Source organism: Ailuropoda melanoleuca, chromosome 13 (assembly GCF_002007445.2).
Source record: "Ailuropoda melanoleuca isolate Jingjing chromosome 13, ASM200744v2, whole genome shotgun sequence".
Classification (NCBI taxonomy): domain Eukaryota; kingdom Metazoa; phylum Chordata; class Mammalia; order Carnivora; family Ursidae; genus Ailuropoda; species Ailuropoda melanoleuca.
Window position 1 is genome coordinate 28,285,047 of NC_048230.1, and position 8,226 is coordinate 28,293,272.

The 8,226-nt window shown below is 56.0% G+C and overlaps 2 long non-coding RNA genes across 7 annotated transcripts; both read left to right on the plus strand.

The window, feature by feature from the left end:
• Positions 1–278: 278 nt before the first annotated feature.
• Positions 279–3,145, plus strand: LOC117795708. Its single transcript, XR_004619837.1, has 3 exons — positions 279–364; positions 2,950–2,991; positions 3,087–3,145. It is a non-coding gene; the product is annotated as an uncharacterized LOC117795708 (long non-coding RNA).
• Positions 3,146–3,151: 6 nt separating this feature from the next.
• LOC117795709 lies at positions 3,152–7,639 on the plus strand. 6 transcript variants are annotated; one of them, XR_004619842.1, is made up of 5 exons: positions 3,152–3,211; positions 3,579–3,638; positions 3,733–3,859; positions 4,675–4,823; positions 7,538–7,639. It is a non-coding gene; the product is annotated as an uncharacterized LOC117795709 (long non-coding RNA). The 6 variants fall into 6 exon arrangements; XR_004619840.1 differs by lacking the exon at positions 7,538–7,639 and adding an exon at positions 5,170–5,629; XR_004619839.1 differs by lacking the exon at positions 7,538–7,639 and having other exon boundaries at positions 3,733–3,892; positions 4,675–5,629.
• The last annotated feature ends 587 nt before the right edge of the window (positions 7,640–8,226 follow it).

Below are 8,226 nucleotides of genomic sequence, written 5' to 3' on the forward strand. Positions count from 1 at the left end.
GTGAGGATTGGAAAGCCAGGAGGTAGAACCTGGGGAACACAGTGGTCAATGATGTGTTAAGAGAGGAAAAGATGTGTGCGTGCCTCGGATTTCTAAGTCAAAGGACTGGGAGAAGAGAGGTAGAAAAGACTGGAGAAGCTAACTGTCGGGAGGGAGGAGATGATGAAACCAATCTGAAATATGTTGAATTTGAAGGGTTCCAGGACCTCAGAGAGAAAGTCGCCCATTCATTCATGCCACAAATATTTACTGAGCATACGCAGTTGTCGGAGGTCAGAGCCATCAGTCAGACAAGGTTCCTGCTTGGATGGAGCTCACCATTCGTGGGAAAGACAGGTGGGGGGGACAGATGAGGACAAGCAAGGTATGCGAGGGGCTCGGGGCTTTGGGCTGCAAGGTGAACTTGGGGCATGTGTAGGTGAGCTTGCTAGGGAGGGGAACAGAGTGGCAGAGGGGAGGGTGGAATGCCAGCAGTTAGAGGCAGCAGGGAGAGAGCATTCCCAGGAGTAATCAGAGGGGGGAAAGGCTGGAAGCAGGTCACAAGAAGAGGGTTTCAAACATCTGTCCACTGATGCGTTCACTCATTTATTCAATCAGACTTTACTTGGCTCCTTCCGATGCCAGGCTCACAGGAATCAGATGAGCGAGGTCTCAGGGGGACACAGATGTGTAAAGGACGATTTATCAGGCAAGTCTGAGCATGGAAGATTCTGTCGTGGAAGTACACGTGACATATATTTTCGGCGCACAGAGGCTGGGAATTCATACTTTTGCAACCTACTGGGTATTAGGCACCGGGAAGACTTCCTGGAGGAGTGGGCGTGGAGCTAGAGAATGGGCGCAGGGCCGTTGATGTAGCGGGAACGCCTTGAGCAAGGGTGTGCAGGTGGGAGACTGAGGGGCGTTCTAGCCCCCGGGGCAGCTGCGAGCACGTGAGGGGTGGATCACATCAGAGGACGAGGAGCCTAGGACGAGGAGCCTAGGACGGGGTTAAGATCATGAAAAGTGGGTTGAATTCAGAAGGCAACGGGCCAGTGCTGGTTTGGAGGGTAGTGCCCGCAGCTCGGCACTATTCTGCGGCCAGACAGGGGCTGGATTCCCCGGGAACGCTGCTTCTCTTCCTGGCTCCCAGGGTTAGCAGGTGCCACACACAGTAATCGCCCACTCTTTGTTTCACAAAGGCGGGCTCTATACAGCCCAGTGCGCTCGATCGGCTTGCTGTTGTGGGGCTAGCGAATGGTCAGAGGCAGCTGGCAGGGCGGCATGCAAAAGAGGGATAGAGTAGGGGACAGAGAGGACCCGCACATGTTCTGGGAGAGTTGTCTGAGAAGAGAGCAATTGCCCTGGGTGGGGAAAGGTGGATGGGACAGAGCTTCCAAGGCCCAGCCCAGCAGCCTGAGCTCAGAGCCACCCTCTCGGGGGGGAGCCCCAGCTGGGCTGGTGGAGGGCCAGAGCCTCTCCCTCCGCACCAGAGCTGCCCACTCCCTCCGGCCCAGGCGTCTCCCCACCAGCTCCTCCACTACACCTCATCAGCCTCATCCCGGAGTCTTGGAACTCGGGGCTGCCCTGAAACTTGGGGCTGGGGTCTGGAGGGGGGCAAGACCCCGGTGTTCTCTGGATTAGCGCGCCCAGCAGCCCAAAGTGCCCTGGAACCCTCCCTGGCGGTCACCGTGGAGAATCACCCCTTGGACAAAAGACCTCTGGCGCCCCCTATTGTCCGATGCGCTCCAACAACCCCAATCCCTAGTCCCTGCGGCCGACCCTGACCCATCGGGACCTGGGCATATCTAGGGACACTTCCAGAGGCAGGAGCCCCGCGGGGACGGAAGCCTGACTTGTGATATTGACCTGGACCAGCAACTTCCTAACTGGTCTTCCTCCCTCCATCTTCCTTCCACCCGCAGCTGGGAGAACCTCTTTAAAGCTCTATCTGTGGAAAACCACTTTGCTATAACAAGCAGTGAACTGTCGATCCTCCCGAGGACTTGAATGGATCTCAAAGGCACGACACGACGCCCAAAAAGCCAATCTCGAAAGGCTGCATAATTTATGATTCCATCTATATAACATTCTGGAAACGGCATAATTATAGAGATGGAGAGCAGACAAGGCTGCCAGGCATTAGGGAAGGGGAGGGAGGCTGTACGTGTGAAGGGGCAGCATGAGGGAGATCTTTTAAGGTGATGGAGCAATTATCTTGATTGTGGTGCTGGTTATATGAATCTATACGTGTGATAAATCATCATGGAATTATACACAAAGACATACCACAAAAAAAAAAAGTGCAGGTAAGAGATGGTGAAGTCGAGAAAGTCTCGTTAATCCTGCCGAACTAATCACGGTGCCCCACGGTTGTGCGCGCTGCCACGGTGGGGGGGTGGTGCGGGGCATGGGCACGTGGCACCTCTCTGTACTATTTGCGCAACTTCTTGTCCGTCAAGAATCCTTTCAAAATAAAACATTTATGAGAAGAAGAAAAAGCATCCCGGGCCTTCTCATGCACCTGCTGGTTTACTCAGGGGCACCCGGTGTAGCTGCAACCAGACCGGTTTGTGTGGTTGCAGTGTAGACGCCAGGAAAGCAAGGAAGCAAGTAAAGGACAGGCGCAGCAAGTGTCTACTGAGTGTTTATTTGGGGAGACTCTGTTCCCAGCACCTCAAGTGTAGTATCTCCTGGAATCTTCACAATAAACGCTCTGAGGTTGCTACGGCTCTCAGGATCCCTGTTTTCCAGATGAGACGACAGGGACACAGAGGAAAGGGTCAGTTACTCAGAAGCACCTAGCAGGGGTGTTGCGGAGCTTCGATTCGAATCCAGACAGTCTGACTGCAGAGAGCATGCTCTGAACCACTAAGCTATACTGGTCCACAGAGCGGAGCTGAAGAACGTGCGGGGGACAAGCCAGGCAGAGCCTTGGAGGCTGTGTTAACACTTGTGGTCTTTTCCTAGGACGAGCAGAACGCTTTTAGAGCTGGGTGATGATAGAATCAGGTCTGTATTTTTAATTTTTTAATTAATTAATTAGGTTTGTATTTTTATTTTTAATTTTTTAATTGTTTTCAAGATTTTATTTATTTATTTGGCAGAGAGACAGAGACAGCACAAGCAGGGGGAGAGAGAGAGGAGAGAGAAGCAGTCTCCCCACTGCGCAGGGAGCCCTGGAATCGTGACCTGAGCCGAAGGCAGATGCTTCACTGGCAGAGCCACCCAGGTGCCCCTAGTTTCAGATTTTTAAATGAGTGTGGGTGGGGTGGGGGAAAGAGGGTGTGGGAAGGGGAGGGGCTGGAAGGCACTGCAGTGGTCCAGGCAGGAGACGTGAGCCTCTGAGATGAGGTGGGCCACCGTTGGAGAGGAGTGGGTGGGTGTGAGGGGCAGAACTGACAGGACGTGGACATAGACCAGGCGTGGCGGGTGGAGAGAGGGGGAGAGGGAGGGAGAAGGCCATACTTCTAGGCTTCTGACTCGCCCAGCTTGGAGGTTAAGGCAGCCATTTCTTGGGACAGGTAAAACCTTGGGGAGGTCTAGGTTTGGGAAAGATCATGCATCCAGTCTGACGACTGTCACGGGTGGGTGTCAAGTTGCCAGGGAGACACGGGTCTGAAGCTTCTAGGAGCAGTCCGGCCTGGTGCTACGGATGAGTGAGTCACCGATGCCCTGGGTGTGGGTGGTATCGCCTGGGAGGGAGCACGGAGGGAAAGGAGCGGTGGGGCCCAAGGACACTGACCTTTCCAGCTGCGCAGAAGAGCATGAGATGCTGTGGCTGGGGTGGGAGGACCACCCGGAGAACGTGGCGGTGTGCAAGCCAGGAGGAAGAGGAGGGGGCGGCCAGCAGAGGCAGGGTGCTCCCGAGGGGACAACGGTATGTCCAGCAGGTATCGGCGTGGGATCATTGGTGAGTTTAGGGGGAAATTCAGGAGTCTGATGGTGTGTGGGGGTCCAGGAATGGAGAGAGGAAGGAGCTCGCTGGACGTTGTAGTGGGTACACTTCTTTCCGCAGTGGTGGGGGGGTTGGCAGTCGACAGGTCCCCTCTGAGCCGCTCTCTAGGACATGCCTTGGGCTGAAGAGAGTCTCTTTGCCCAAATCCATGGGCCCTGCCTCACCCTGCCGAGGCAGGTCTCATCCAGTGACTGCCCCCCTCGCCACAATGTGGGCAGTGCTGAGGCACTGAGGCTGTCCCAGCTCCAGAGCTGCTGCGGGGGGCAGTCAGCGGAGGCCTGGGATGGGCTTGCATCACGGCTCAGTTTCCCCTCAGCCCCATCCTGTGGCCTTCGTCCCCCGAGGCCCACTGCAGGTGTGGTCCTCAGGGCACTGCCCAGTGCACCTCCTACATGCTTCTCGCCACTTCCTGGGCAGTTCCACTTGAGACAGCAGTTCAGGGAGGAGAGCAAGGGGCCATGGTGGTGGATACTTTCTGGAAAAGGGAGGGGGTTAGCTGTGTCCTGGAGAGAAGTCGGCTCTGAGGTACGAGGGGCAGGGAGGCAAGGGAGGGTGTGGTGAGGGAGCCGGGAGCTTTGCTGGTGGGATGTGAAGCATTTCCATTATTTTTGTGAGGTAGAGGTGAGGTCCTCTGGAGAGAGAGAGGGAGAGGGAACAGGAGAGGGAAAGGAGGAGGAAGAGGGAGGGGAGGAGGCAGGGAGGGCCGGAGGTTTGAGGAGAATGAGTCCCTGAAACAGTTGTTGCAGAAAGTGGGAGAGAGCAGAAACCCTTTCACGTTGCCTGTGAGAATGGAAAATGGTGTGGCCACCGTGGGACACTATGGTTTGGCAGTTCCCCACCAAGTTCGGCCCAGAGTGACCGTCCGACCCAGCAGTTCCACTCCGAGGTATGTGCCCAAGGGGATAAAACATACATGGATGGACTGAATGTTTGTGTCCCCCCAGATTCATATGTTGAAGCCCTGACCCCCAATACGATGATTCTGGGAGGTCCAGCCTATGAGGGTGCGGCCCCCATGATGGGATTCGTGTCTTATAAGAAGAGGAAGAGGGGTGTCTAGGTGGCGCAGCGGGTTTCGGCTCAGGTCATGATTGCAGGGTAGTGGGATCGAGGCCCTGGATGGGCTCCCTGCTCGTCGGCGGGGAGTGTGCTGGAGATTGGCCCTTGCCCTCTGCCGCTCCCCACTACTCGCTTTCTCTCTCTCTCTCTAATAAATAAATCTTAAAAAAAAGAAGAAGAAGAGGCAGACATGAGCTCTGTCTTTGTCTGCTGTGTGAGCAGACAGCAAGAAGACAGCCATCTGCAAGCCAGGAAGGCGGCCTTCCCCAGAGCCCGCCACGCCAGAGGCCTGATCGCACGCTTCCAGCTCCAGGACCGTGAGAAATCGTTTCTGTTGTTTGGCCACCCAGCCTGTGGCATTTTGTGGTGCTGGCCCAAGCTGAGACCGTGTGTCCACAGAAACCTCGTACGTGAATAGCCACAGCAGCATTATTCAAACAGCCGAAAAGTAGAAGCCACCCAGTGGTCATCAATGAATGAATGAAGAAAGAAATGCGGTGTCTCCACACAATGGCGTTTACTTGGCCATAAAGAGAGCGGTGAAGACATGCTGGCCGCAGCCTAGTGGGGGAGTGGGAGCGCAGTCAGTGTAGGGAGGCCAGTGTGCTGAGAGCTGGGGGCAGAGCTGCGAGGAGTGGGGGAGGAGGAGGCAGGAGGAAGAGGGGAGGGAGGAGGGGGAGGAGGAGGAGGAGGAGGCCTGTGGAAGGGGGGGGAGGAGGAGGGGAGGGAGGAGGAGGCCTGTGAAAGGGAGGAAGGGAGGGTGACTGGCAGCCCTTGGCATTGAGGCTGGGATAGCCTGGCTGGGAGCTACAGGCAGGGGCACAGCTCGTGTGCAAAGAGGTGGTAGACAGGCCGGGAATGGCCTTGGAGGCCATATGCTGAAGTGACACTGTCAGACGGCTGCTGGGTGGAGGATGAAACCGGGAGGAGAGGAACCCATTTGGAGGCCACTGGGCCACCAAGGTGAGAGACTGAGGGGGATGGGAGGCAGACCCGGGAAAGAGTTAGGAGGCAGAAGATAAGGAGGTGGTGGCTGACTGGCTCTGGGGGAGGAGGGAGGAGACTCAGGTCAATGGAGGGACCATGCCTTGAAACAGGGAGAAGGGCTGGTCTCTGAGTTTCGTTGTGGCAGGCCGCTCTTGGGGTGTCCGGCAGCCATCCATGCAGTGGTGTCCTGTAAGCAGCTGGCCATTTGCACCTGGAACCCAGGAGAGTGTGGTCCTGGCTGGAGAGAGATTTGGGTGACCCATGTGCAGGCCTGGTGTCTGAGTCCCCAGGGTGGAATGGATGAGGGCCCTTAGGGAGGGTGGAGGGGAGAGGGCCCTGGGCTGAGGCCACAACCCAGAGGGCATCAGTGTTTATGGGGTGGGCAAAGACCTGTGATGCTGCAGGCCAAGGAACAGCGTGCTTTATGGGGGACGACAGGCAGTTCACATGTCCCCTTGCATGAGGATCGGGCATTTCCGGAAGACTTGGCAACAGGCGGGCACTGGTGACTTTTCGGGCAGCTGCAGGGGCAGACGCCAGGCTGTAGGAGGGTCTGGGACATCTGCTGGGAGGGGGCAGGCTTGGGGAGAAGGCCCTCTGTGACAGACCTTATCCACTGTGGCACTTATCTTTAGGTCTGTCCCCCAACCAGCTTCAAGAGGCCAGATACTGTTTCTATGTATCTTTGTGTCTCCACACAAAATCCAGTTCATTCCCAACATACTCAGTGAGCACCTGCAGTGCTCCCCGAGCACTAGGCTCGGTGTTGAGGACTCATGGCTGAGCCCGCACGGCTGGTGGCCCTGAGACGGCAAATGAAGCTTTGGGCAGGCTCTGCCATGTGACCTCTGGTGTGTTATGACATTGTCTCTCTAGGACTTTCCTCACTGGCAGTGGGTGATTTCTGCAGCTTTTTCTGGTGACAAACCGTGATGATTCTGGGACTTCTTGGCCTGCTGCTACCTTGTTTGCTCACCAAGCCCTTGGCAGAGTCAGAAGCCCAGGGCAGGGTGAGGGTCAGAGGGGGGAGCTGACACTTCCCAAGACCTCCCTGCCCAAGGACTCTTCTGCCTGCTGTCCTGCCACAGGCCACTGTTCCATTGTGGCCCATAAGGCCCGGCACACTCTGTCCTCTGCCAGCCTCTCCCACCTCACCTCACACCCATGCTCATGGGTGGTATGGGCTCTTTTCAGATTTTGTTCTCTCCACGAGCCTTCCCGCCACAGGGCCTTTGCACATGCTCTTCCCTCTGACTAGACACCCTTCCCTTAATTCCTTGCCTTGTCAACTCCTCTTCGTTCTTTAGTGTTGGGCCCAGATGGGGCTTCCGCAGAAGCATCTCAGGTTCCTAAGGAACAGTGACACCTGGGCGACACACCTTCAGAGCACCCTGCACTTTCTCTTACGTTTGTACACAGGACTGGAACCAAGTAATCAGTTGTTTAACATCTGTCCCGCTTGTCCTCAGACCTGGGGGGAATCCTTGCCCTGCTGCGGGTCCCACTTTAGAAGGCTCTACTCTTGACCTTCTCTGTCTGTGCCTCTCTCCGTAGGTTGAGGAACTTGTGGGGCCCCTTGGAGCCCAGGCCCTTCCCTCTGGACCATGTTCCTGATATGCAAGACCCCAGAAGTTCCTGCCCATCCTTCGGGGAATGGGCCATGTGGGGTGGCCATGGGCAGGGGGCATATGGCAGATTGTGCTTGTGGACTGGACTGTCCACACGTGTGCACGCGGACCTCCCCTGGGGGCAGGATGGCTCTGAGGGCAGATACAGGGGGAAGGCTGATGGCAGAGCCAGCTCTTCTCAGGTGAACATACCTGGGCATGGAATTCAGAAGTGTCAAAGTGTAGGTTGGAACCTCACCTTCTAGGTCATTACGAATGTATGTTTGTCGAAGTAGGAGAATAGAACATATTTTATTTAACAGTTATAACTCGATTTGTTTAACTTTACAGTATGTCCATGTGGTGTACTCTTGTCCCGGCCCTGCTGGCATTGGGGGTGGGCTTGGGTCAGCCGCCGGCCACAAGCCCCACCTGAGAGGCGGCAGGCGCAGTCGCCCTGCCCAGAGCACCGTGCCCAGCACAGAAGAGCGGATCATAAATATTGGCTGTGAGAGACAAACGAGACGATCCAAGTGAAATGCTTGGCAGGTGCGAATGTCAATAAATATTAGCTATTATTGTTTGTTGAACAGATGAACAGTAGGTGGGGCAGGGGGCCGAGGCCCAGAAACTGAG